This window comes from Scyliorhinus torazame, chromosome 1, assembly GCF_047496885.1.
Source record: "Scyliorhinus torazame isolate Kashiwa2021f chromosome 1, sScyTor2.1, whole genome shotgun sequence".
NCBI classification, from domain to species: Eukaryota; Metazoa; Chordata; class Chondrichthyes; order Carcharhiniformes; family Scyliorhinidae; genus Scyliorhinus; species Scyliorhinus torazame.
The window spans coordinates 251,951,239-251,960,859 of NC_092707.1; the positions used below are offsets into that span (position 1 = coordinate 251,951,239).

Below are 9,621 nucleotides of genomic sequence, written 5' to 3' on the forward strand. Positions count from 1 at the left end.
AACTCAGCGACCGACTTAAATGAGTATGCCACCACCGTCACAGACTTCATCAGCAGGTATGTGGACGACTGCGTGCCAAAGAAAGCAGTACGTGCGTTCCCCAACCAGAAACCATGGCTCAATCGCGAGATTGACTCCCTACTGAAGGACAGATCTGAGGCGTCAAGGCAGACGACCCTGACCTGTACAAGAAATCCAAGTACGACCTCCGCAAAGCCATCAGAGATGCCAAGAGATAATATCAAACCAAGCTAGAGTCACAGACAGACTCTCGGCGGTTGTGGCAAGGACTAAACAACATAATGGGCTACAAAGCAAAGCCGAACAGTATTACTGGCAGCAGCGCACCCCTCCCCGATGAACTCAATGCTTCTATGCTCGGTTCAAACAGGTAACTAACAATCCGCTGTCGAGTTGCTCCAGCAGCCCATAATTCACCCATACCCAACATCACAGCTTCCGAAGTCAGATCGGCCTTCCTGAAAGTGAACCCTCGGAAGGCGACGGGTCCAGACGGGATCCCTGGTCGTGCTCTCAGAGCCTGCGCGGACCAGCTGGCAGAGGTATTCGCGGACATCTTTAACCTGTCCCTACTCCACTTCAAGGTCCCCACCTGCTTCAAGAAGACCACCATCATACCGGTACCAAAGAAGAACCAGGCAATGTGCCTCAATGACTACCGTCCGGTGGCCCTGACTTCAGTCTTAATGGAGTGCTTCGAGAGGTTGATCATGAAGCGCATCACCTCCATACTCCCAGTACGCCTTAATCCACTGCAATTCGCATACCGCTGCAATCGGTCCACATCAGACACCATTTCCCTGGCCCTACACTCATCCCTGGAGCATCTCAAAAACAAGGACTCCTACATTAGACTCCTATTTATTGACTACAGCTCCGCCTTCAACACCATAATCCCAGCCAAGCTCATATCAAAGCTCGAAAACCTAGGACTTGGCTCCCCACTCTGTAACTGGATCCTCGATTTCCTGACCAACAGACTACAATCAGTAAGAATGAACAACAACACCTCCTCCACAATAGTCCTCAACACCGGCGCCCCGCAAGGCTGCGTACTTAGCCCCCTACTCTACTCCCTGTACACACACGACTGCATGGCAAAACTTGGCACCAACTCCATCTACAAGTCTGCTGACGATACAGCCATAGTGGGCCGGATCACGAATAACAACGAGTCAGAATACAGGAGGGAGATGGAGAACATGGTGGAGTGATGTAGCGACAACAATCTCTCCCTCAATGCCAGCAAAACTAAAGAGCTGGTCATTGACTTCAGGAAGCAAAGTATTGTACACACCCCTGTCAGCATCAATGGGGCCGAGGTGGAGATGGTTAGCAGCTTCAAATTCCTAGGGGTGCACATCTCCAAAAATCTGTCCTGGTCCACCCACGTCGACGCTACCAGCAAGAAAGCACAACAGCGCCTATACTTCCTCAGGAAACTAAGGAAATTCGGCATGTGCACATTAACCCTTACCAACTTTTACAGATGCACCATAGAAAGCATCCTATCGGGCTGCATCACAGCCTAGTGTGGCAACTGCTCAGCCCAGGACCACAAGAAACTTCAGAGAGTCGTGAACACCGCCCTGTCCATCACACGAATCTGCCTCCCATCCATTGACTCCATCTACACCTCCCGCTGCCTGGGGAAAGCAGGCAGCATAATCAAAGATCCCTCCCTCCCAGCTAACTCACTCTTCCAACTTCTTCCATTGGGCAGGAGATACAGAAGTCTGAGAACACGCACGAACAGACTCAAAAACAGCTTCTTCCCCACTGTCACCAGACTCCTAAATGACCCTCTTATGGACTGACCTCATTAACACTACACCCTGTATGCTTCATCCGATGCCGGTGTTATGTAGTTACATTGTGTGGTAGTACCAGGTATTGCGGTACCTAAGAGGCTGATGACCATTGGTTAAACCCAGGAGTTTACCATTGGCTGTTGATACGTAGCTCCGCCCTGACAGGCGGAGTATAAGAAACGGTGCCGTCCCAGCAGCCTTCACTTTCTGCACCGAAGCTGCTGGGGAAGAGTTCTAGCAGATTAAAGCCTTCAGTTATGAAATCACTTTGTCTTGAGTTTAATTGATCGCACATCAATTTAATCTACTAGACTTAAGCTGGAAGGATGGATCTCCGAATCAAACCGGAGTGCCTTCAACTCAGCCCCCACGCGGAGAACTCGGCTGCAATATTTAAACACTGGCTGGCGTGCTTTAAAGGCTACCTCGAGACGGCCGGAGGCACCCCCTTAGAGGGACAGAAAATGCACCTCCTGCGCTCAAGGGTCAGCCCTGGGATCTACCCCCTTATCGAGGAGGCGGAGGACTATGATGCCGCGATCGAACTGCTAAAAGGACATTATATCCGCCCTGTAAATCAGGTCTACGCATGTCACCTGCTTGCAACAAGACAGCAAAGCCCCGGGGAATCGTTGGAGGATTTTTACCGGGCGCTACTGGTGCTGGGCCGAAACTGTGGCTGCCCGCAAGTTTCAGGGAGCGAGCACACGGAACTTTTAATCAGGGATGCTTTCGTAGCAGGTATGAGCTCCTCCGATATCCGCTGAAGACTCCTAGAAAAGGACACCCTGGGATTCAGAGAGGCGCGAGCCCTGGCAGGGTCCATGGACATAGCCTACCAAAACGCGCAGTCTTATGCGCCCGACCGCGCGGCGGCCCCCTGGGCTGCGTGGCACCCTGCAGCGGCAGCCCCACAGACCTTCCCCCTGACCCCGCAGGCCTGCGCTACGAGGCGGCCCGCTAACGCCGCCAGGCCCCGCTGTTTCTTCTGCGGGCAGGTGAATCATCCCCGCCCGCGCTGCCCGACCCGCACCGCCGCCTGCAAAGGGTGCGGCAAGAAGGGCCACTTTGTGGGGGTCTGCCAGGCCCACGCCGCGGTCTCCAGCGACTCCGGACTGCCGCGGCAACCCCCCCTTCAGGCCCCGACCGGCCAGCGCTCACCGCCACCCCCTATCCTCAGGCTATGTGCAACTCACGGGCACGGCCATCTTGCCCCCCAGACACCACGCTGGATGGGTGGGCGCCGCCATTTTGTCCATCCCCGCCGCCAGCTTGTCCATCCCCGGCCAATATGTGCAACCCATGGGTGACGCCATCTTGGATGGGGCCCCAGGTCCCCAGCATGGCCAACTACACGCTGCCCGATCAGAACTCGCAACTGCTTCATCTGGCCTCGGTGACACTGGACCAAAGTCGACCCCGGACACTCGCAACAGCAACAACGACGGTCTTCATCAACGGCCACGAGAAGTCTTGCCTGCACGGAAAGCTTTGTTCATTCCGACACGGGAAGGCGCTGTTCACTTGTTACCCACCCTGTAAACCAAAGGATCTCCCTGGCCTCCGGGTCACACTCGGTGGCGATAAAGGGGTTCTGCCTAGCGAACCTCACTGTCCAAGGCAGGAAATTCGACAATTTCCGCCTGTATGTCCTGCCGCACCTCTGCGCGGCTACCCTCCTGGGGCTGGACTTCTAATGCAATTTGCAAAGTCTGACCTTTACATTTGGCGGCCCTATACCCCCCTTTATTGTCTGCGGCCTCGCGACCCTTAAGGTCGACCCACCTTCCCTGTTTGCGAACCTCACCCCGGATTGCAAACCCGTCGCCACCAGGAGCAGGCAGTACAGTGCCCAGGACCGGATCTTCATCAGGTCCGAGGTCCAAAGGCTGCTGAAGGAAGGGGTCATTGAAGCGAGCAACAGTCCATGGAGAGCTCAGGTAGTGGTGGTAAAGACCGGGGAGAAACATAGGATGGTCATTGACTACAGCCAGACCATCAACAGGTTTACGCAGCTGGACGCGTACCCTCTCCCCCGTATAGCCGACCTGGTAAACAGGATCGCACAATACAAGGTCTTCTCCACGGTGGATCTCAAGTCCGCCTACTACCAGCTACCCCTCCGTTATAGTGACCGCAAGTGCACTGCCTTCGAAGCAGATGGGCGGCTCTATCAATTTTTAAGGGTTCCCTTTTGATGTCACTAATGGCGTCTCGGTCTTCCAGCGAGAGATGGACCGAATGGTTGACCGGTACGGCTTACGCGCAACGTTCCCGTATCTGGATAACGTCACCATCTGCGGCCATGACCAGCAGGACCACGACACCAACCTCCGCAAATTTCTCCAGACCGTGAAAATCCTTAACCTGACATACAATAAGGATAAATGCATGTTTAGCACCGACCGTCTAGCCATTCTAGGCTACGTAGTGCGAAATGGGGTTATAGGCCCCGACCCTGAGCGCATGCGCCCCCTTATGGTGTTCCCCCTCCCTCACTGCTCCAAGGCCCTGAAGCGCTGCCTCGGGTTTTTCAGCTATTACGCAGAGTGGGTCCCCAACTACGCAGACAAAGCCCGACCCCTAATCCAGTCCACAACCTTCCCCCTGTCGACGGAGGCCCGCCGGGCCTTCAGCCGCATCAAAGCAGACATTGCAAAGGCCACGATGCGTGCCATCAACGAGTCCCTCCCCTTCCAGGTCGAGAGCGATGCGTCCGACGTAGCTCTGGCGGCCACCCCCAACCAAGCGGGCAGGCCCATGGCCTTCTTCTCCCGTACCCTCCATGCTTCCGAAATTCGCCATTCCTCGGTCGCAAAAGAGGCACAAGCCATAGTAGAAGCTGTGAGACATTGGAGGCATTACCTGGCCGGCAGGAGATTCACTCTCCTCACGGACCAACGGTCGGTTGCCTTAATGTTCGATAATGCACAGCGGGGCAAGATAAAAAACGACAAGATCTTGCGGTGGAGGATAGAACTCTGCACCTTCAACTATGAGATCTTGTACCGTCCAGGGAAGCTAAACGAGCCTCCTGATGCCCTGTCCCGCAGCACTTGTGCCACTGCACAAGTGGACCGCCTCCGAGCCCTCCACGAGGACCTCTGCCACCCGGGGGTCACTCGTTTCTTCCACTTCATCAAGATCCGCAACCGGCCCTACTCCATCGAGGAGGTCAGGGCAGTCACCAGGGACTGCCAAATCTGCGCGGAGTACAAACCGCACTTCTACCGACCAGAGAGGGCGCACCTGATAAAGGCTTCCCGTCCCTTTGAAAGCCTCAGCATGGATTTCAAAGGCCCCCTCCCCTCCACTGACTGCAACATGTATTTCCTGAACGTGACTGTCAAGTACTCCCGGTTCCCATTCTCCATTCCCTGCCCAGACATGACCACAACCACCGTCATCAAGGCCCTCCAGGGTATCTTTACACTGTTCAGTTTCCCCGCGTACATACACAGTGATAGGGGGTCCTCCTTTATGAGCGACGAACTGCGTCAATTCCTGCTCAGCAAGGGCATCGCCTCGAGCAGGACAACCAGTTACAACCCCCGGGGAAACGGACAGGTGGAGAGGGAGAACGGAACGGTCTGGAAGACTGTTCTACTGGCCCTACGGTCCAGGAATCTCCCAGTCTCCCGCTGGCAGGAAGTCCTCCCGGTGGCCCTCCACGCCATCCGGTCGCTGCTCTGTACAACCACAAATCAGACACCTCATGAATATCTCCTTGTTTTCCCCAGGAAGTCCTCCTCCGGGACCTCGCTCCCAACCTGGCTAGCGACACCTGGACCCATCCTGCTTCGGAGGCACATGCGGGCGTACAAGTCGGACCCGTTGGTCGAGAGGGTCCACCTGCTGGACGCTAACCCCCAATACGCCTACGTGGCATTCCCTGATGGCCGGCAAGATACAGTCTCCCTTCGGGACCTGGCGCCCGCCGGAACCCCACGCGCACCCGAACCATTACCCCCACCCCACCCCCACCCCCACAGCACCTCACTGGAGGGTCAGTACTCCCGCCGCTCCTGCCTAGACCCGCCCACCCACCGACGCCCCCTACAGGTGCCCCCACCCCGTGTCAACCGTTTGCCCCAACAGCGCCGCCTAGGTGTGACGAAGCTGCCAGGGAGGCCGAAACCACGCTCCCAGAGTTGCAACCACCTGGACCCCCACCAGAATCACCACCGAAGCCCAGACGCTCCAGAAGGACGACCAGGCCACCCGATCAACTGATTGCTTCACTGTGACTTTAACCGTGAACGAACACTTTGTAAATATTCTCGACAGCACGGTACCTCCATACCTGATCATACCATGTTAGAGGTGACTGTTAATTCTGGCCACCACCCCCGCCGGTCTCTTTTTTAACAGGGGGTGAATGTGGTAGTACCAGGTATTGTGGTACCTAAGAGGCTGATGACCATTGGTTAAACCCAGGAGTTTACTATTGGCTGTTGATACGTAGCTCCGCCCTGACAGGCGGAGTATAAGAAACGGTGCCGTCCCAGCAGCCTTCACTTTCTGTACCGAAGCTGCTGGGGAACAAGTTCGAGTCGATTAAAGCCTTCAGTTATGAAATCACTTTGTCTTGAGTGTAATTGATCGTGCATCACATTGTATATCTTGTATAGCCCGATTATGTATTTTCTTTTCTTCCCTTTTCTTCCCATGTACTTAATGATCTGTTGAGCTGCTCGCAGAAAAATACTTTTCACTGTACCTCGGTACACGTGACAATAAACAAATCCAATCCAATCCAATATAAGAAACAGCTTGTGGTTCATATCAAAATATAGAAGTCAACAGTATGTTCCCACCAATGTGGAGTAGGTAGCATTCTACAGCCGGCGGGAGGAAGTGAAGAATGGGATTGGGTCGGCTGTCCGTTCTCCGTCCAATCAGTGGCAGGAACGGAGAATCCCAATCGATATGCATAATTAACTAAAAGCAAAGGGGCTAATTCTTATTTTATTATTGACAAGTTATAGAACAATCAGCTATTTTTCCCAACAATTCCTACAATTTCAATACTTTAAAATAGAAAGAAAAGGCCCCAAGAAACCATTTGGGGTAAGGATGGACATTGGCAGAGAAGAAGACAGAAGAGAAGAGAATCATGTTTATGGAGAGGTGCTGAGAGCTGTCTTTGATGTTTTTTTAGAGTTTTTCCTTTATAACCTAACCTGAGAAGGGTGATGAAATGTTTGGTCAAATGTTAAAGTTAAGCTTCCTCCTCTTCCTGTTGATGACAGCTAATGGATGCTAATTGACACTTTGCTTCTTATCTGACTTGTTATCATTTCTTTTTATAAATTTAGAGTACACAATTCATTTTCCAATTAAGGGGCAATTTAGCGTGGCTAATCCAGCTACCCTGCACATCTTGTGTTGTGGGGTAAAACACACGCAAACACGGGGAGAATGTGCAAACTCCACATGGACAGTGACCCAGAGCCGGGATCGAACATGGGACCTCGGCGCTGTGAGGCAACAGTGCTATCCACTGCAACACCGAGCTGCCCCCTTGTTAACTTTTTAATGGTTAATAAACTTTCTGTATTCATCATTTGAAGTGTTCTTCCTTGCCATATGGTTAAGTCACTAAAACCTTATGTGTGTTAAGATAGGAGGAGTTATTGCAAACAATGAACCTCTACCAGGTTGGGTTAAACCCTCGTGTGCTCAGAAATATTGTATTGTCCGAAACTGTTAAAATCAATTACACTTGTTTGTTCAAAGACCAGGAACTAATTCCGCTCCCTCTGAAAGCTGATTGATTCACAGGGGGGGGTTTAGTTGTTTTATATAAAGGGCTGTCATTAAGGAAGAAACTCTGTGGCTCCAGGTCTGTTGTCACTGTTTAGTGTCGTCTCCTCTTTCTGAAATGGAATTAGCAACAATTGAACAGGCAGCTTTCATTTATTACCATTTTCTTGCAATCTTTGGAGTTCCCGGTAAGAAGCTGAAGCCAGTGGTTTTTGTTTTTTCAGTCAGTCTTGAACTCTTTTCTTGATGTATTTCTCAATGTGTAAAAGCCGAGACTTTCTCTCTTCATGTTGAATCCAGTTTGAGGTCTTCATTCAATAGACAGCACTTTCCACAGTATATTCAGTTATTCAGTAAACGAAGAATTTGAGATGTGAGATGTGGGAAAGGTCCATGTTGAGCGGGAACAGGTGTTTTCAGACACCCAGACAGATGTTGAGAGTTCTGTCAGTCAGGGAGAAGCTGTAAAAGATCATGAGGAAGAAAGGATTAGAGAGACATCTTGAAATGATGAGAGGAAGTTGGTTGGGAGGATGCGAATGTGAAACATTCATAGAGACACAGAACTCTTCAGCCAAACAACCTGATTCTGTGCTGTTATTATTAATTTGGTGTTTTTCTCTTTCCTTTGTAGTTAATTTCCTGACAATTGTGGTCCTGTCCCGAGGAGGCTGTGGTCTATCCAAAGGGATCACTCTTTACCTGGTGGGGATGACAACAATGCCTCCAGAACAACATTCTGCTTTGAGAGAGCATTTGCTTCTTTCTAACATTTGCAGCATTATCACAACCACATCAGAGATGGTGAGCCTGCCTGGTCAGGAAAAGCTGAACAAGTAACTGAGGGAGAAAGGAATAGAAGGACATGTTAATATGGTCAGATGGAGTCGGGTAGGGAAAGGTGCTTGTGCAGAATAAGCAACAACAGACATACGCCTGTTGAACCAAGTGGCCTGATTCTGGACTGCCATTTCCAAGAAGTAAAATGGAATTAATTGGGAAATTTACTCTTCTCTTTGTAGCTAATTTCCTGACAATTGTGGTCCTGTCCCGAGGAGGCTGTGGTCTATCCAAAGGGATCACTCTTTACCTGGTGGGGATGACAACAATGGACCTAATGGTCATTATTTTCAATGTGATAATCTATTATATACTTGGTTACTACTTACCATTTTCACCTCTGCGCAACACTCCTCGAATGAGAATTAATGAGGTTATAAACTATATGGTTATTGACTGCTCTGTTTGGCTGACGGTGGCTTTCACTGTCGATCGCTTTGTCCTCATCTGTTGTCAAGAACTGAGAGAGAAGTATTGCAGGGAGAAAACTGCAGCTGTGGTAATAGTGACCGTGTGTGCTGTGTCCTGCTTCAAAAACATCCCCCTGTATTTTGCTTTTGAACCTATCTCTATAATTAACAGTGTGGAGTGGGGAGCTCATTTCAAACCAACTTACTTCACTTTGCCAGGATGGGTCACTTACGACTGGCTTGACACAGTTTTCAACCCCTTGTTGCCGTACTTTCTGATTATATTTCTCAACGCTCTGACTGTTAGTCACATTCTGATGGCTAATCGAACCCGCAGAGCACTGCAAGGTCAACGCAACAGCAAGAACAGCGATGATCCAGAGATGCAGAGCCGAAGGAAATCCATCATTTTACTCTTCTCCATTTCTGGTACTTTCATTGTGCTGTGGATGCCTTATGTTGTATTTTTCCTCATTTCCAGAATTACAAACAGACTTTATGATCCAGATCAATATTCAGATCCCTTATTTATCGCAGACTACACCGGAGATATGTTCCAACTGCTGAGCTCCTGTACAAACACGTGTGTTTATGCGCTGGCCCAGACTAAATTCAGGGAGAAGTTGAGAAATGCAATAATGTATCCATTAGCTGTGATTATTAGATCTATCAAATAACCAAAAACAACTGGAATTGAGGCTCTAGATCATTCATAGCAATGTACTGAATTCTACCTGAAATCTGTGCTCAGAATTGATACGTACTGACAGTAT

At 50.7% G+C, this 9,621-nt stretch overlaps 1 long non-coding RNA gene across 1 annotated transcript; it reads left to right on the forward strand.

Moving 5' to 3' along the window:
- The first annotated feature begins 7,680 nt into the window (after window positions 1-7,680).
- On the forward strand, window positions 7,681-9,264 carry LOC140418880 (uncharacterized). The gene is made up of 3 exons (XR_011945535.1): window positions 7,681-7,786; window positions 8,621-8,691; window positions 9,068-9,264. It is a non-coding gene; the product is annotated as an uncharacterized lncRNA (long non-coding RNA).
- Window positions 9,265-9,621: the final 357 nt, after the last annotated feature.